We start from the raw sequence: 17,971 nt of genomic DNA, 5'->3' as shown, positions 1-17,971 counted from the left end.
CCGCTCCCCCACGGAAGTGGGGAAAGTGGCAGGGGGAACCGCCCTTCCACAGAGGTGGAAGGGTCAGTAGCCAACCCGGGAAGAACCAGCAGCAAACCCGGGGAGGGCCGAGCAGATGAAAGAACAGCGCAGGGTCCTGTGTCGTTCCTCCATGAAGAGGGAGAGCGACAATCATTTAAAAAATCATCTATTATTTTTCACTTTATGTTTCTGTGTGGGAGCAAACTGTTGAAATCTTAATGTGTACTAAACTGATCTTCTGTATATTAAGAGAATCGAAAATGAATCTTGATGTGAATGGAAGGGGAGAGGTAGTGGGAAAGGGGAGGGTTGCAGGTGGGAGGGACGGTATGGGGGGGAAGCCATTGTAATCCATAAGCTGTACTTTGGAAATTTATATTCATTAAATAAAAGTTTAAAAAAAAAAAAGAGGAGGATTAAAAAATCCAACAGTTCACTTGAGTTCTTCCGTGAGCAGGTATGTGCATGCCGCTGTCTCCAGGCTTTCATTTTCCAGTGCATTGCATTTTTTTTTTTTTAATTTAATGAGCTGTCACTCTCCTGCAGTTGGATCAGTTGTATGTGAATGGACACCTGGCGGCAGTGATTTGATGTCTTCTCAGGTGCTCATTCCTTGATCTCATTTGGTTGAGAATCACATAGGGAAAACCAAATCCAGATCTCTACAGTAAGCTAAGCCACTGTTTTTAGGAAGAGAAATGACTGTGCTAGGCCTTGCTTCCATAGTGTTTGCGCAGCAGGAAGATTCAGGTTCATATCTCCATGTTGTAACATACAAGTTCTGAGCTTTGATTTAATTTCCCTTAGCCTTGTTTTCCTTATCTGTAAATAGATATAATGATAGCACCCACCTGTGATGGTTGTAGTTCTCAGTACTCTATTTAGTTAAGTTAGATATTTTTCCCTAGCCATGTCCACCCAATTTTAACTCAAATCTAGAAAGATTTTTCAAACTAATGGAATAAGCCGGTTTGTTCTCAGACTTCAGTGTACCTGGGAATCACATGGAGGGCTTGCTGAAACACATTGCTAGGCCCCACCCTTAGACTTTGAGTCAGCAGGTCGGGGTGGGGCCTGAGAATGTGTTTTTCTAACAAGTATCCAGGTGAGGCTTGGTGCTGCAGGTCCAACCCCCACTCTGTGAGAACCACTGAAAAAATTAAAGCAGAAGTTGAGGAGAGCCCGTTCCTGCCCCATCACTGTGGGAAGCTCATGAGGCCAATTAGAAGGATTGATTCTTAAAGACTGGAAACAGCGAACAGCTGAATATTAAAAGAAAGAAAGAAAGGTACAACGTGGTTCCGGGGACACGTCCCATTTCTGTTTCTCTTGTCTTACAGATGTGTGTCAGGGTTTCTCTACTGTGGCTGTTTCTGATGTCAGTTTCATTGTAGTTCAGACAGAGCTTGTACACCTGCATGTGCATGGGCAATGGTTTTTTAAAGTATGCATCTCTAAAAGAGCTTTTAAAAGATTAGTCACAAAATTATTATACTTAAAATTAACAATATTTCCTTAATATCATGAAATATTCAGTCCGTATTTAGAATTCCCCAGTGGTTTCAAATGTTGGTTTGCTCAAATCTCCACTGAAACAGAAACCACTCGGGCTTTTGGGTTAATGCATCTCTTATGTCTTCCTTCCCGTCTTCTTTTTTCTTAAGAATTTATTTGTTAAAGCACCTTTTATATGTCCTGTAGTTTCTCACTTTCTTGCTGGGATTTTTTTCTGATTGTTATCACTGTGCTATTTAAAATGTTCCACTGTTCCTCCCATCTGGAGACACATCTAGGGGCCTAATCAGATTCAAGTTTGATTTTTTTGTTTGTTTTCTTGGTGAAGGTAAGGTGGAGCCAGAACCCTGCAGAAGTGGTGTTGTTTACTTACCCTGGGGTTTTCATTCTTGTTCTCTGTCTCTGTCTTTGATGTTCAGATTGACCAGTGGGTCCAGTATTGCCAGCCAGTTTCTAACCTCACGTGTCTTTTGATGGAGGGAGATGTGACATCGCATCCTCTGACAGTTTAACACTGGGTGAATGAGTGTTGCTCCAGGGCATCCTTTTCACCTGGCAGTGTTAGTGTTACTGGCTCTGCTGTCTCTTTCATTAATCCTAAGGAAGACTTTATTTTACTCTTGGTAATAATCCATTCCTATGATAATTATCTTTTTTGAGAATGTTGCAGTGTATTGTAGGTACATTGGTCCATGACTGTAAACTCTTTATTGCCATGACATGTATACTCAAAATACCACTTTGTGGGGGTGCTGAAAGATGGAGTAGGAGGTCAGGAACAACAGATGAAAGGGTTGCTGGCTAATGTCTCTCAGGTGATTTAGGCAGTATTTGATTGTGACTTTTTCTTTTTGTTATTTTTTGTTTATGTAAAGAGAACAGATTTCATATATGAACAATTTGAAGAACATTGATACTTCCCACCCTCTCTTCTCCAATTTACTATCTTGATATTTTCTGAAAAGTATAGATGAACATGTTTATTCTGAACCTGAGGCAGAGGACCAGGTCTTATTTCCATGTAGATTTCAAGTTAGACATCAATGTACATATGTCATATTGTCCTAGTCAGTGCTGCTGCTTTCACAATATCATAAAAGGCTTTTATTTCAGAAAGGAGCTTTAATGATCCATCCAGTTCAGTCCCTGAAATCCTGAGAGGAGGTGACTTGCTCAAGGTCACACGTGGAATTAATGTTCAGTGGCAGCACTAGATTGGTCCAGAAGATGTCTCCTGCAGTTAATGCCTGGTTATTCTTATGAAGGAAAAGGCCACCTCCTTCTCCACAGGGACTGAAAGGCCCTGGCCTTATCAGAGTCCCAGAGATCTAGAGATTGGCCTCATTACGCCATCTGAACTTGCCCCTGTAATTTGAAGGGTAAACCATTGTGGTGAGTGGGTTCTAGTGGTATTGGCATCTCAGAACATTCAGAGGCAAAACAGTGATCTATTACAGGCATAGGAAAAGGAAAGGCAGCCTATCTCTGTCAGTTCATCTCAAGGTAGTTAGCAAGATCAGGTTATCATGTCCCCTTCTCAACCAAGGAATGAAAGGAACTAGAGACATGAGGTGGAGTAGGAAGAGTACTGAAACAGAATCATCAGTTTGTGCTTATATCTTAGCTTTGCTACCTTGTCCATATCACATATCACTGGATCTTTTTTTTTTTAAATATTTTATTTTATTTGAAAGAGTTAGAGAGGTAGAGACAGAAAGAGGTTTTCCATCCGCTGGTTCACTCTCCAGATGGCCGCAATGGCCAGAGCTGCACCGATCTGGAGCCAGGAGCTTCTTTCATGTCTCCCACATGAGTGCAGGGGCCCAAGGTCTTGGGCCATCTTCTACTGCTTTCCTAGACCATAGCAGAGCTGGATCAGAAGAGGAGCAGCCAGGTCTCGAACCGGTGCCTGTATGGGATGCCAGCACTTAAGGCCAGGGCTTTAACCCGCTGCGCCACAGCACTGGCCTCCTGTATCTTCATACATAAAACTAATGGTTGATGGCTGGCGCCGCGGCTCACTAGGCTAATCCTCTGCCTTGTGGCGCCGGCACACCGGGTTCTAGTCCCTGTCGGGGCGCTGGATTCTGTCCCGGTTGCCCCTCTTCCAGGCCAGCTCTCTGCTGTGGCCCGGGAGTGCAGAGGAGGATAGCCCAAGTGCTTGGGCCCTGCACCCCATGGGAGACCAGGATAAGCACCTGGCTCCTGCCTTCGGATCAGCGCGCCGGCCGCGGTGGCCATTGGAGGGTGAACCAACGGCAAAGGAAGACCTTTCTCTCTGTCTCTCTCTCTCACTGTCCACTCTGCCTGTCAAAAAATAAATAAATAAATAAAATAAAAAACTAATGGTTGAAACAATTGCGGTTTTTGCTTTTATATCTTAACTACTTGGAAAGTTCTACGACTTCTCATACATTATTTAAACCTCTCTGAAATAGTCTCATATTTGGAGTTAGGAAGCCAGACTGAATGATTCCATTATGATATTCTGAGACCCTATTTATACAGAAAGAAATAAGGTAAAACGGTCACCCAGGTCTTTGTAGATCATTGCATTCCTCTGTTATTTTTCCTTTAGCTCCAATCTTCCTTGTAAGTGATGATCAGCTTAGAGGCATACATTAAAGTGTGGAAAAGACTATGATCTGGATTTTTGTGTGTGTGTGTGTGTGTAATTTTTCAACAAGAGTGTGAGAAGTGGTCTTGCCTTCATGAGGAAGGGTTAACACATTGTGGGGCTTGAGGGGACCTGGTAAGTAGCATTACTTTTCTCTGTTCATGTTCTGGACCTAGTTATGAAATAAGACAAAGGAATAAGGCAAGTAGAGGCCAACTGGACCACCCTTAGCACAGTTAAAGCTTGTATTGAATGGCTTGGCTTCCATGTGTGGGCAGTAGACTCCAGGGTCAGTAGACTCACCTGCTCAGCAGAATCAGAGGAGCAGAAGAGAAGGGGAGCAGCTCACTCCCAAAAAGCAAGTACAAGGACTGCCCTTCCTACAGCTTCCTCCACCTTTCTAGCTAGTTTGTCTCCCCCAGGTTTGGGTGAGAAAGACAGGAGAGTCACACCCTGTGAACCAGACATCTGGCCGGAGTAGAGAAGCAGCAGCGTCATCCCTAGCGCTAGCATCCCATTGCTATAAAAAGCTGTGGCAAGCAGGGTCTCTGCAGGGTGGTCTTCCTCACATCCCGGGCAGAAGATTTCCACTGCGTCAACAGATCTGCATGTTCTTAGCCTGGTGATTTTAAGCTCCTAGGGAGCGAGGTGTCTGTGACCCTACTTAAATATATAACATCTACCTTAAGGGAGGCACTTCTTTTGTGTCAACCACTATGCTAAGCATTTTGTATTTTCATGGTCTCCTTTGATCCTTATCCTAAGGCAGTTAAATAGGTGTAATCATTATCCCCATTTTGTAGATGAGAAACTGAACCTTAGTAAGGTTAAACAGATGCCCAAGAGTCACATCACCACTTTTTATTCCATTCTGCCCCTACACTGCATGCTTGTATTTTTCTGCTCTTTAAATCTGGTATGGAATGACACCAGCTAGTTTGTTGGGTTAGAAGAGTAGTTAAGGAAAACTTGACAGTCATGGCTAAGAGAAAGCAGAGTTAGAGGAGATTCCCTGAATTGATTAATAATATCAACTCATGTTCTCTTGTGAACCATGAGATGGAAATGGAGCTACAGATGATCACATCAGACTTCCATTTACGGATGGCATTGCCAAGTGCCAGGAGCTGTGCCAGGTGTTTTATGCATACTGGCCTCTTTGAAACATTAATAGAATATTATGTTGGTTTGTTTTGTTTTGTTTTGTTTTTGAATATTATGTTTTAAGGAGCCTGCCGTGACCTCAACCTGTGTTTCACAAGGCCGTTTTTATCTTAACCCTTCCAACCATGTATGTGTGGGACCTCCTAGACCAAAACTACATTTAATATGACCAGCTAAGACAATTTGTGAGTCTTCAAACTGGCGATGTCCCTAAACAGAGGATGCACACTATCAAAGGGAGAGGGGGCAGGTTGTGGTGTTTCTTTTTAACCCAGAATTTGAGATGTTTTCATCACCCTCATATGTTTAATGAGGTTGTGTTCTATTTAATGGTAGTAGATGAAGTTTATTTCTGGTCTGGGTAATGTTCAACCTCCTGTACAAAGCTACTGTCAGTATCTAGTGCCAGTGGGTTGGCTGCAGGGATCCTGCAGTAGTGACAGCTCTGTTAGACACGTCACTTCTGTCTTGACAGTGGGTGAAATTCTTGTAGAATTTAATGATATGAATAAGCAAGAATGTACTTGCACATACATGTTACAGACTGAATTTTGCTTTGTTCATTTAGAGAGAATATAAGTATTAGCAAATTCCGATGGGTCATATTTAAATTACCATTACTTAAGAAAATTTTCATTGTTACCCAGAATTGTTATCATTTACTTGAAAACAGATTTTTTTAAAATTTACTTGAAAGAGAGGGAAGGGGAGGAGAGGGGACGGGGGAGGAAGGAGCAAGCAAAGGAACGAACACATGAGGGCAGAGAGAGATGTTCCATCTGCTGGTCTGTTCCCCAAATGCCCACAACATCTGCGGCCGGGCCTGGCCAAGAAGCTAGCGTGCAATCTGAATTCCCTTCTTGTGGAGGGCAGAGACCCCATTCCTTAGGCCAGGACTCAAACCCAAGCACTCTGATAAGGAGTATAGGTGTCTCAAGTGACATCTTAACCACTGTACCAAATGCCCTTCCTAAAAACAGACTTGACTCATCTTGGCTTATGATTACTTGGCCTAACCATTTTGATTTCTGTCATAAATAACTATAGTATATATTTCTTATTTAATGTTTTTAAATAATGGATTAATAAGAGGAAAAGTGCATATACGTTAAAAAAAGAGGCAGAACATAGTGTCAGTAGAGATCGTCTCTGAGTGATAGAATCGGTCATTGTCTTAGTACTGCACAAAATTTCCGTCTATTGATAATCTTTTCTTAGTTTTTTACAAAACATAACCATTGAGAAAAGCTTGAAAATAGAGCAAAATACAGGAAAAAGAATTTAAAAGTGACCCATGACTCCACCACTCAGATTGCTACAGCTGGCATTTTGGTGTATTGAGCTTGTATCTTGTGGTCAGATGAGTGAATGTGCTCCATTTCCCGGGGCCTGCGAGCCCTTTTGCACACATTGCTGACTCTCTGCTCTAGACAGTATTCACAGAAGACTGTCCTCCCCACAGTAGTAGCTCTTGCTGAGCCTAACAGATAACTCCTTCACAGTAGATCCAAACAGGAGCCTCATCAAAGAGCCACTGTCTCCCTCGCAAATATTGTCCCAGGTTGTTTTTCAGTCCCAGACTTGTTCAGTGTATTCTCTATTGAAATGTCCTTTATTCATATGTTGGCATCATATGAAGCTTGTTCATTTATAGGAAAGCTCAAATGTATAGAGAAATGGGACAGTTTCGGCAATGAGCCCATTAAGGAAATTTTCCGTCCAGTGTGAGTAGAATTTAAACAGACGATTTCCATTGGCAGGCATGAAGCAGTCCTGTTTAACATGCCTGTTCAGGAAAGTTCCCAGACTGTTTTTTTTTTTTTCTTCTAAAGAATATGTGATGGTGATGGAATCCATAAATAGTGTGACCCATTTTTAACCAGATTGCTGGTGTGTTTTTCAGCGGGACTTTGTGGTTTAGCTAATGAAATCTCTTCAGAGGTGATCCTATAGGCTTTCTGTCTAGTTAATATCACTACTGCTCCTTTATGACTTAATTGCCTTGGTGGTTTAATTCACTTTGTGACACATCCATCACCACTGAAGTTTACACTGTTCACCCCTGTCAGTATTTTCTTGATGACTCTGGGTTCAAGTAGAGGTTGATAGGTGGTTTTATGCTATAAAAAATAAGGGATATGAGCTAATCTTGTCTGTTTAATTAAAACCATCCTTTTTTTTTTTTCTTGAAGATTTATTTACTTGAAAGGCAGAGTTAGAGAGGCAGAAGCAAAGAGAGAGAAAGAGAAAGAAGTCTTACATCTGCTGATTTATTCTCCAGATCATCCCAACAGTTGGAGCTGCGCCGATCTAAAGCCAGAAGCCAGGAGCTTCTTCTAGGTCTCCCACGTGGGTACAGGGGCCCAAAGACTTGGGCCACCTTCTACTGCTTTCCCAGGCCATAGCAGAAAGCTGGATCAGAAGTGGAGCAGCCAGGACTCAGCGCCCATGTGGGATGCTAGTACTGCAGGTGGCGGCTTTACCCTCTATGCCACAGCACCAGCCCCCTTTTAATTTTAATTAGTGTATTGAAGTTATGTCCTCCTGATAATTCTGTCTTCCATAATGATGTTACCTGAACCTGTAGCAATAATTATTTCTGTCATTTGCAGAGAATTAGAGTTCGTAAAGCCCTTTCATATTTATTCTGTCATTTAATCTCCCTGGACTTACACCCCACCAAAACTCACTGTGGTGGTTATTATCATCTCCATTCCACAGAAGGGGAAGCTGAGGCTAAGGAATACCAAGCAAGTGTCCCATGCCAGTACAGCTAATATATAGTAGAGCTGGAACTCTGCACTGTAGAACATGGAAAATTGGGATATTAGAGTTCAAGGTGCTGGCGCCGTGGCGTAGTAGGCTAAGCCTCTGCCTGCAGTGCAGGCATCCCATCTGGGCCCTGGTTCATGTCCTGGCTGCTCCTCTTCTGATCCAGCTCTCTGTGTATGACCTGGTAAGGCAGTAAAGGATGGCCTAACTGCTTGGGCCACCGTGTTTGTTTGGGGGTCCTGGAGGAGGCTCCTGGCTCCATTGCAGCCATCTGGGTAGTGAATCAGTGGGTGGAAGACCTCTCTCTCTCTATCCTTCCTTCTCTCTCTAGCTCTACCTCTCAGTTAAATAAATAAAAAAATTTTTTTTAATGTAGGGTTTTTCTTTTTTTTAATTTTTTAAATTTTTATTTTTATTTTTTGACAGGCAGAGTTAGACAGTAAGAGAAAGAGAGAGACAGAGAGAAAGGTCTTCCTTTTTCTGTTGGTTCACCCCCCCAGGTGGCCGCTACTGCTGGCGCGTTGCAGCTGGCACGCTGCGCCGATCTGAAGCCAGGAGCCAGGTGCTTCTCCTGGTCTCCCATGCAGGTGCAGGGCCCAAGAACTTGGGCCATCCTCCACTACACTTCCAGGCCACAGCAGAGAGCTGGACTGGAAGAGGAGCAACCAGGACAGAATCCGGCACCCCGACCGGGACTAGAACTGGGGTGCCAGCGCCACAGGTGGAGGATTAGCCTAGTGAGCCACGGTGCTGGCCTAAATAAACAAATTTTTTAAAAATCTTAAAAAAGAAGAATTTACAAAAGAGCTTCTCTTTCATTGTTGCCTGTTATTATTGGGATTGCCCTGGTATTAACAACATAAAATATGTCTGATAGTTCCTGCTGAATTCTGTGTTTTGAAGGATTCTTATCTAAACTTAGGAAGTTGGTTTGGTCACATTTTCCATTGTTGTGGACATGGCCATGAGTTTATGTGGCAATAGAGCTTGTGATTCACTATTGCTAAAAGTCTAGTTTTAGGGAAACCAAAAATCGGTCCTTGTTTCCTTTAGAGACAACCTTTATTTACATTGAGTGTTTCTGTTTTTCCCTAAGTCATGATTGAGCTATCAGGAAAACGCAAACACTTCTCAGTGTTGGCACTGTCTGTGCTCCTCTCAACACAGAGGCCATTAGTGGCTCCCCAGTATTTGCACGGTGAGAGCCACACATCTCGGCACAGTCCATTGTGCCATCCAGGCTGAGTCCCTGCCTCTGTCTGTGCCTTACTCTTACCTTTCCTGTTCAGCAGCAGGTGCGTACTTGTGCTTCACCTTGGTGATATGTCCATTTGCCAGTGCAGCTATCTACGTGTTCACTGGCTGATTCTATTGGAGGACTCAGTCTAAATGTCATAGCACCTACAGACTGCTCTCCTATTTTGCTACCCATCATCTCTCTGTCAGATAGGGCTGGTTATTTTATACCAATTTAAACACCTCTATCTTATTTTGTTCTATGGAAAAGATTTGCCCACCTGTCTCTCTCTGCCCACCATTTCACCTCCAAGACTGAATTTCTTAAAAGTAGAGATTATGTATTACTTTTACAGAACAGTAAGTACTCCAAAAGTTTTCAAATAAATAATCTGACTGTCCAGCACACTTAATTTCTTGGTGTATAGTAGGTGCTTCAGGACATGTTTGCAGGCGAGATGAAGGACTAAAACACCAAGATTACCCTGGTAAACACTCACTTCTTAATTCTCTGCATGCAAATACCTATGGTATAGTTTATGTGTAGCACATCTAGGCTACCATCTGGCTCCCTTTCCTTTTACTGCCTGTGATGGTTATGGATTTTCTCCTTCATTCTACACACCCGCTCCTTATTGGTTAATGTGTACTGAAGGAATTGAAATCATGCTTTGTGTCTGTTGGAAATCTGTTGCTGAAAAGACTATAGAAATGACGTCTGTGGATTATCTTACATTCAGAATTGTCTTTCTCCCTTTCTTCCCTGATAGTAGTGTTAATAATAATATCACTATTGACTACACACTACTTTATTAAAAGAGCTTGAATTTTTCTTTAAGATCACAAACTTACTTTTACAAGAATGTCTGTATTTTATTGCAAAGGACTGAATTATTTTTGTTTACTTTTACAAATAAATATACAGAATCATAAATTTACAGTTTGATTTTAGTTTGGTTGATTTGTGGGTTTTTTTTTTTTTTTGCATAGTTCACTTCATCGTGTATTGTATATTCAAGTTTCTTATTTTGATTATAACACAGGTTTGGGTTATTTTTGAGGTTTCAGTTTGGAGTTGAGATTCTTACCAATAGGAGAAAACATTCTGGTATCTTAGGTTTGAAACTGGACATATGTCAATCTTATGGAATATCTTAAATCTAGAGTAGAATTTTGAAGATATGGCTTGCAAAATGTATTAAGATGGGTAGTCATAAATATTTCTTTAATAATTGAAGGAGTTTTGATAACATTATAAATTCAAAAATGTATTGCTAGGAGCAAATTGAGCTGTGGGTTTTAAAGTGTGAACATTTCCTGAATTAATTTTATGTGTGGAAATGGAGACAACTGTTGAGGAAGGAATTTATTTGCAGAAGCTGTGCGAATGGTACTTCCCTCAAGTGCACTTTAATACTGAGGTTTTTGTCTTGTTTTTTTTTTCTCCAATCCATTCAATGTATTATGACAGGCAGCTTATTCTAATGGAAGAATTTTGGAGCCAGAAAGATCTGTCATCACTTACTCCCTTGTGACTCTGGGCTAGTGTTTTGATTTTACCAAACCTCTTGGTTTCCTCTTTGCTCAGCATTTGGGAATTGGGAGATGGAGATGCTTAGTCACATCCCTCCTACTTTACAAAGCTATTAGAAGGTCAAAGGAGATGTGGAAGGAAATATTTAAATTGTTGAGGTCTGTACAAATGTATATGTCTCTCCCATGGAAAGGATGTTACCAGCTGGGTGTTGGAAATAAAAAATAAGAAAAAAACTAGAGGCAGGCAGTAGAAATGATTTTACTATTTTGTTCAAAACTCTTAGATGCTTTTGAACCATTTTAGATAGGAATAGGCATCCCTGGTCTATTTGATGTAGCTTAGACCTAACTCTGTGGACTCATTACTATAGCTTGTACATGCCGTGGGCCAGCAGCTCCCATTTTTGCCACAGGATCGAATACAATTTGTGACCTTGAGTTAAGTATTACTTTGTGAATACTCACTGTATTTATCTGTTCCAGCAATATTAAACTGTGTGTTACTACTCACTAGTAATTTTTCTAGGTGCTGGGGACTACAAAAGTATAAAAAACATCCAGCAAATGTAAAGGTGAGTTTTGGTGGTGATAACTGCCCTGAAGAGGACAGGGTGACTTTGTAGGAGTGCAGATGAGAAGAACTTAGTAAGGATTGCTCAGAGATGCATCTTTGAGGAAATCACATTTGAGCTGTGTCCTGAGAGGTGAGAAGGAGCCAGAATGAGAATTGGCCAAGCACAGTGCTGCAGACTTGAGGGAGCTTCTACTGCAGTGCTGAGAGCTGGGCGCAGTGAACTACATGTTTCTAGTTTCATCTGGCTCTGCGGTCTGTACCCTGAAAGACTTAAGTTTTTTATTGGAAGAGACAAGCAGTGTAGAAATGAAGCAGTTGGAGAACACAGATACATGTTAAGGTAAACAGCTGGTGCATGTGCATTGCTGAAGGATTTATGTGGTTTGTGGAATTTACTTTGAGTGGCCTCCATATGTATATATGAATGAAATAGCTTCTTAGCTTCTTCCACCCTTACATTTGCTAATTTAATCTTGTACAAAGAGCTGTGTTTGTTCCCCTTGTGTCCCAAGGTTATTGACCTCTATCCAGTAAAAAGTTTAAGAGGAGATGAAGAACCAGCTCTACTCAGACCTTTGACCAATTGATCATATGGATCCTTGGGGACTTTTTGCTAATAACAATGGATAAGATTTTCTCTTTGCTTCTAAATTGATTTTGTGTCTTAAAAAAAAAAAAGCATTTATCAGAGGCTAAAGGGGTTGTCAACATTGAGAGAGGTCTATTTAAAAAGAAGCTGTTATCTAATTGACTGATAGAAGAGACTCATTTATGATGTGCATTTACAGTGACTTACATAAATAGAAGTCATCAGATCTTTGAGAGAATGGCTTGGAACATTATAATACTTATAGTGAAAATGAATGTCTAGTTTTCTAGAACGTCTGCAGGACTAAGGCCTTTCTCTATTTAATTCTCCCTGAATCCTCCAAAAAACTCCATTAGGTTGCTGCTGTCACCATTCTTCAGGTGAGAAACTTAAGACTTAACTAGGTAAACCCCTTTGCTGAAGGTCTTATAGTCAGTAGGTGACTGAATAGAATTTGGGTCCAGGTCTTTCTGATCCCAGAGTCCTGCTTAATCATAGCAAGTCATGAGTGACTTGTCCTGATGATGTTAGAACCAAAGAATAGTAAGTGAAATATTGTGTGGGGAGAAGTACTGACTATGAGTAAAAAGACCTAACCTATGTGAATAGGAGGAACCTGAAATAGCAATGGAAGGGCTATTGGATGTAAAGTTCTTGATACCGATCACTAAGCTAATCCTTTAAGGGCCTTCTGAGAGCAGTGAAACAGTAGAAAGTGAAGTACATTTGAGCGATGGAATTTGGGAGTTGCTTTTGCCTAACATCACTTGTTAATTCTGAACTCAAAGCTTATGTAACTGGTCTTTAGTTTCTTCATAAAATGGAAATGATTGATTAAGTGATTGATTGTAAGAATGAATCCGATATTGAGTATTTTCAGTGTGGCAGGAATTGTCTTAAGTGTTAGGGATACAGCAGTGAGAAAGACCAAAGAGTATGCTTATTAAACTTATTTTCTAACGGAGGCAGACAGTCTGGATATAAGCAGATAAATCCACAGTATGTTAGATGGTGATAGGTGCTATAAAGACACGAAGAGAAGGGGTGAGTGAGAACGGTTGGGGTGTGGCTCATGAGGTTGGGCTTCAAGAGCAATGACTTGAAGGTGATGGTGGTAGCTATGTAGATATGGAAGGCCAAAAGTGCAGAGGAGGTTAGGAAGGAGGCTGCCTGGCATGTTCAAGAGACTGCAAGAAGTCACATCACTGAAGCTGAGCAGGTGAGGAAGTAGAAGGAAGAGGCTGGAAGGTAGCAGAAGCCAGATTGTGTAGGGCCTAGTAGCCATTGTTAAGACTTTGGTTTTTCACTCTGAGTAAACAGAGAGCTTTTGGAGTTTTGTTTTATGATTTTGAGAAAGTCAAGCAATCTGAAATGTGCTACATTTTTTTAACAAATATTTATTTTTGAGAGGTGGGAGAGATGGATCTTCCATCCATTGGTTCATGCCCCAAATGCCTGCAGCAGCCAGGTCTAGGCCAGGTCAAAGCCAAGAATTGGAACTCCCATGTGGGCAACAGGGACCCAACCATTTGAGCCATCACCTGCTGCTTCCCAGGGTACACACCTCCAGGAAGTTGAATTGGAAGCAAAGGTAGGATACAAACCCAGGTATTCCAACATGAAATGCAAGCGTCCCAGGAGGGTTCTTAATTGCTGCACCAAATGTCTGCCCCTGAATTGGCTTACATAAGATCCCTCTGACTGCTCGGGAAGATAGAGTGTTAGTATGAGGTAGAAGGAAGGAGCTCAGTTAGGAAGGTGTTGAAATAGTTCTGGTAACATTATCATCCAGTTGCTGATGTACTTCCTGCTTCAAACATTTGAACAAGGTTGAGATTAAAAATGAGATTGTTCTGCACAGCTGTGGTGAGCAGATGTCTAGAAGGCCATAGGTTGCATAAATATAAATGCACAGTGCCTTTCAGGGCAGCCTGATTTGTGGAGGTTAGGTCTGGCTCTGCCCGTCAGTATATGGGACGCTAGTAGACTCAACCAGATCCACAGATTAAAATTGTTTTCTTCATCATTCTTCTGGTAGGTTAGTATTACAATAGCAGACTTAGAGAAGACTTGAAGGGGGAAATGATGTTTCTTCTTTTAGAATGAATGTGTCAGGGAGGATTAGATGTTCCTTTCTACTTAGAATTGGATCAGAGAAAGAATATTTGATGCTCTTTTATGAACACTATAAAATATTAATGTAAATTCAGTAGAACTGAAGGACCCAAAAGCCTTATTTTTAGCCCCTTCCTTTAAGAATTATAGCCTCAATCACTTTATCAGTGGGGATGGGGTGATTTTTTTTACTGTCGCTCCCCCATCCCTGGCACATTTAGCAATGTCTAGAGATTTCTTTTCCTGAAAATTTTTCACAATGATTAACAGACTTTTTTTTTTTTTTTTTTTTTTGACAGGCAGAGTGGACAGTGAGAGAGAGAGACAGAGAGGAAGGTCTTCCTTTGCCGTTGGTTCACCCTCCAATGGCCGCCGCGGCCAGTGCGCTGCGGCCGGCGCACCGCGCTGATCCGATGGCAGGAGCCAGGTGCTTTTCCTGGTCTCCCATGGGGTGCAGGGCCCAAGCACCTGGGCCATCCTCCACTGCACTCCCTGGCTACAGCAGAGAGCTGGCCTGGAAGAGGGGCAACCGGGACAGAATCCGGCGCCCCGACCGGGACTAGAACCCGGTGTGCCGGCGCCGCTAGGCGGAGGATTAGCCTAGTGAGCCGCGGCGCCGGCCATGATTAACAGACTTTTAAAAACATAGAATTCTCATACACCTCCTAATCCCCTCCTGACCACCACTTCCCTGTTTTCCCCTGTTATTAACATCTTACATTTGTGTGGTACATTTGTCACAGTTCATGAACCAGTATCAATACATTATTAACAAAAGTCCATAATTAACATTGGCACTCATTGTTTATGTTGGATGTTCTGCAGATTTTCACAGACCTGATGACACAGAGAGCTAAAAATCTGTGCTCCACCTATTCATCTGTTCCTTCTTCCTCTGAACTCCTTACAACCACTGATCATTTTATTGTCTCCATAATTTTGTCTTTTTTAGAATTTCGTATATTTGGAGTCATGAAGTATGTAGCCTTTTCAGGTTGACTTCTTTCACTTTACAAAATGCTTTAATCCTCCATGTCTTCTGGATTGATACAGTTCTTTTCTTCTTACTGCTGAATAATATTCTGTTGCCTGTATGCCCCGCAGTTTATCCATTCACCTAATGAAGGATGTCTCGGTTACTTCTTTGGGGACCTTTTTCGAAGTACCAAGTAAGGGGGAGAGGTGATTATGCTAACTAGTGGGCAGAAGGCCAGGAATGCTGCTAAACATCTCAGAGGACACAGAAGAGTTCCACAAGAAAGAATCATGTCACCCAGATGTCACTAGTGCTGGATTGAGTACTCTGGTGTAAATATTTTTTGAGTAGTCTGAAGGAAGTATTATAAGCATATGCTTTTATTTTTATTTTAAGATTTTATTTATTTGAGAGGTAGAGTTACAGAGAGAGGGAGATACAGAAGGATCTTCCATCCACTGGTTCACTCCCCAGATGGCCGCAATGGCCCATCCATAGATAGGAGCCAGGCATTTCTTCTAGGTTTCCCACGTGGGTATAGGGGCCCCGGCACTTGGTCCATCTTCCACTGCTTTCCCAGGCCACTGAGAGCCTGATCTGAAGAGGAGCAGCCAGGACAGGAACTGGTGCCCATACAGGATGCTAGTGCCTCAGGCAGAGGCTTAGCTTACTCCACCACAAAGCCGGCCCCTGCTTTTAATTTTGCTGTGTACAGTTTGAGAACCTCAACCATCCCAGGAGCAAAGAGTAATAGCAATTTCTTTTTGTGGACAGAGAATTAGTCTAAGAGATAACATGCCTTTGTCCATTTTGCTACAAATGGCCAAAGCCAGGATTCAGACCCAGAGCTTCTGTCTCTAAACCCAGTAAACATGGGCACCTCTGAGAGTTACGTGTGTGCCTTTCCTCGTGCATCAGGTGTGGGTTCTTTGTTATAAACAAAATGCTCGGGTGGCGCCACAGCTCACTAGGCTAGTCCTCCGCCTGCAGTGCCGGCACCCCAGGTTCTAGTCCTGGCTGGGGCGCCGGATTCTGTCCTGGTTGCCCCTCTTCCAGTCGAGCTCTTCCCTGTGGCCCAGGAAGGCAGTGGAGGATGGCCCAAGTGCTTGGGACCTGCACCCACATGGGAGACCAGGAGGAAGCACCTGGCTCCTGGCTTCGGATCAGCGTAGCGCACCGGCCGTAGCAGCCATTTGGGGGGTGAACCAATGGAAGGAAGACCTTTCTGTCTGTCTCTCTCTCACTAACTCTGCCTGTCAAAAAAACAAAAAAACAAACAAACAAAAAACAAAATGCTCTTTCTTTTTTTTTTTTTTTTTTTTTTGGTCCCAGTACCCCACCCTGTGGTGATTTAAATTCCTTGTAATTTGTTTCACAGAAATTCTTTGAACCCATACTGGGTGTCCGTGTTCTGGAAACAACAAAGATGGAAAAGGCATGGTCTCTGGCCCTAGGGAACTTTGCATCTAATTGTCTTCTGGTTCTCCTTTTGATGTGGTTGCCCTAGAAGATAAAGGTACCCTGAAACATGTTCTCTGGTGATTCAGTGCTTCCACAACCAGAATCCGTCATCTCCAGAGAACCATTGCTTAAGGAGGCTAATGATGCTGTAAAAATCCTGATACTGCCCTTTTACTCGGTGTCTGTCTCCAGGGTTTGCTGCCACCTCTGCTCCAACTTCTATGGCTATTAGTCCAATTCTTTGCACATGGCAGCTGAGCTGGATGAAGAAGTTGGCTGTTCTTTACAGTGCCCATTAGTGTCCTGCCCTCTCTATCTGTTCTTCCTGTTCACCGTGAAGAACAGCTGGCAGTGTTTTAAGAGCCAGCATTTTTATTTGTTGTGATTTTGGTCTCTTCATTTTTAGCATTTCCGTCTCATCTCTTTCAGCCTCATAGTACTCTGCACACATCCTGTGTCTGAGAAAAATGAGCTCTGTTGCCCCCAACAGGGACCATTGCCACCTTCCTCTCACATGCTCTTTCAGCAGCTCTGGCTGGTTTCCATTATGTTTGTCTAATCTTTGGGGGCCTGTCCTATATAAGGTTGGTACAGTGCCTCTTCACTGGTCAGGGTGCAAAGCTTGGTGCAAATGAGTGAGTGGGAAGTCTTGTGCATGCATGCACATGTCCTGCCTAATGTTAGACCATAGCCTGCTTATCTACGTCTTTCTCCCCTTTTGGAGCACAGAGACTGTTATTAGCATCCGAGTACTTACAAGTAGCAGACACTGCGCTGGAGGTTTTGGGGACACTGCTGCCTTTGGACGTTAGTCTCCTCATCACAACCCTGACCTAATTGTTCTACTTCTTTTAAGTCTATTCTGCATGCAAGCTATGTATAAACAGTGAGACACCCTTTCTTGCCAATTTGATTGAAATCTATGAATGGAACACTCTGAAGAACAATGCAAATTCCCATCTCATGACATGGAAGGATAGTCATGTCATATCAAGTGGAAACCATCAGGATATGAAACAGTAGAGAAAGGAAGTATCATCCATTTTATGCAGTTCTAAAGAAAAATTTGAAGACATATTTCTGGTTATATCAGTTGTCTATAGAGTGCCAGCTATATGCCGGTCATGAGGAAGTAAACAGAACGTGCAGAATCCTTGCCACCTTACAGTAGCACTCTGGAGCACAATTCATAGGTACTTTTCTTTAATGGCTGAAATGTACATAACATGCTACTAGTTGACAGGGAAGGAGCAGTGTACATGGGCTAGAATCATTCCAGAATTTTCATCATTGCTCAGAATATAATTTTGTTTGCAGATTGTGAAGTGTGTGTATTAACAGAATGAGGTTTTTCCTAAGAATAGGCATTGAGGCATGCCATTTAATAGGTGATAG

General features: G+C 42.3%; 1 protein-coding gene across 8 annotated transcripts in view; it reads left to right on the top strand.

The window, feature by feature from the left end:
• ASAP1 (ArfGAP with SH3 domain, ankyrin repeat and PH domain 1) overlaps positions 1 to 17,971 on the top strand; it is a 379,170-nt gene that overhangs the window by 129,710 nt on the left and 231,489 nt on the right. The window contains exon 1 of one of the 8 annotated variants that reach the window (XM_089335712.1): positions 1,186 to 1,309. The exons of the other annotated variants lie outside the window; for them this stretch is intronic. The gene's annotated coding sequence lies outside the window, so the exon portion shown is untranslated. Of the gene's footprint in view, positions 1 to 1,185; positions 1,310 to 17,971 lie in introns of those variants that run through there. 8 annotated transcript variants of the gene reach the window in all.

This window comes from Oryctolagus cuniculus, chromosome 6 (assembly GCF_051225735.1).
Source record: "Oryctolagus cuniculus isolate XC-2025 breed Fujian yellow rabbit chromosome 6, ASM5122573v1, whole genome shotgun sequence".
Lineage (NCBI taxonomy): Eukaryota > Metazoa > Chordata > Mammalia > Lagomorpha > Leporidae > Oryctolagus > Oryctolagus cuniculus.
This window is presented reverse-complemented; position numbering and strand designations above follow the sequence as displayed.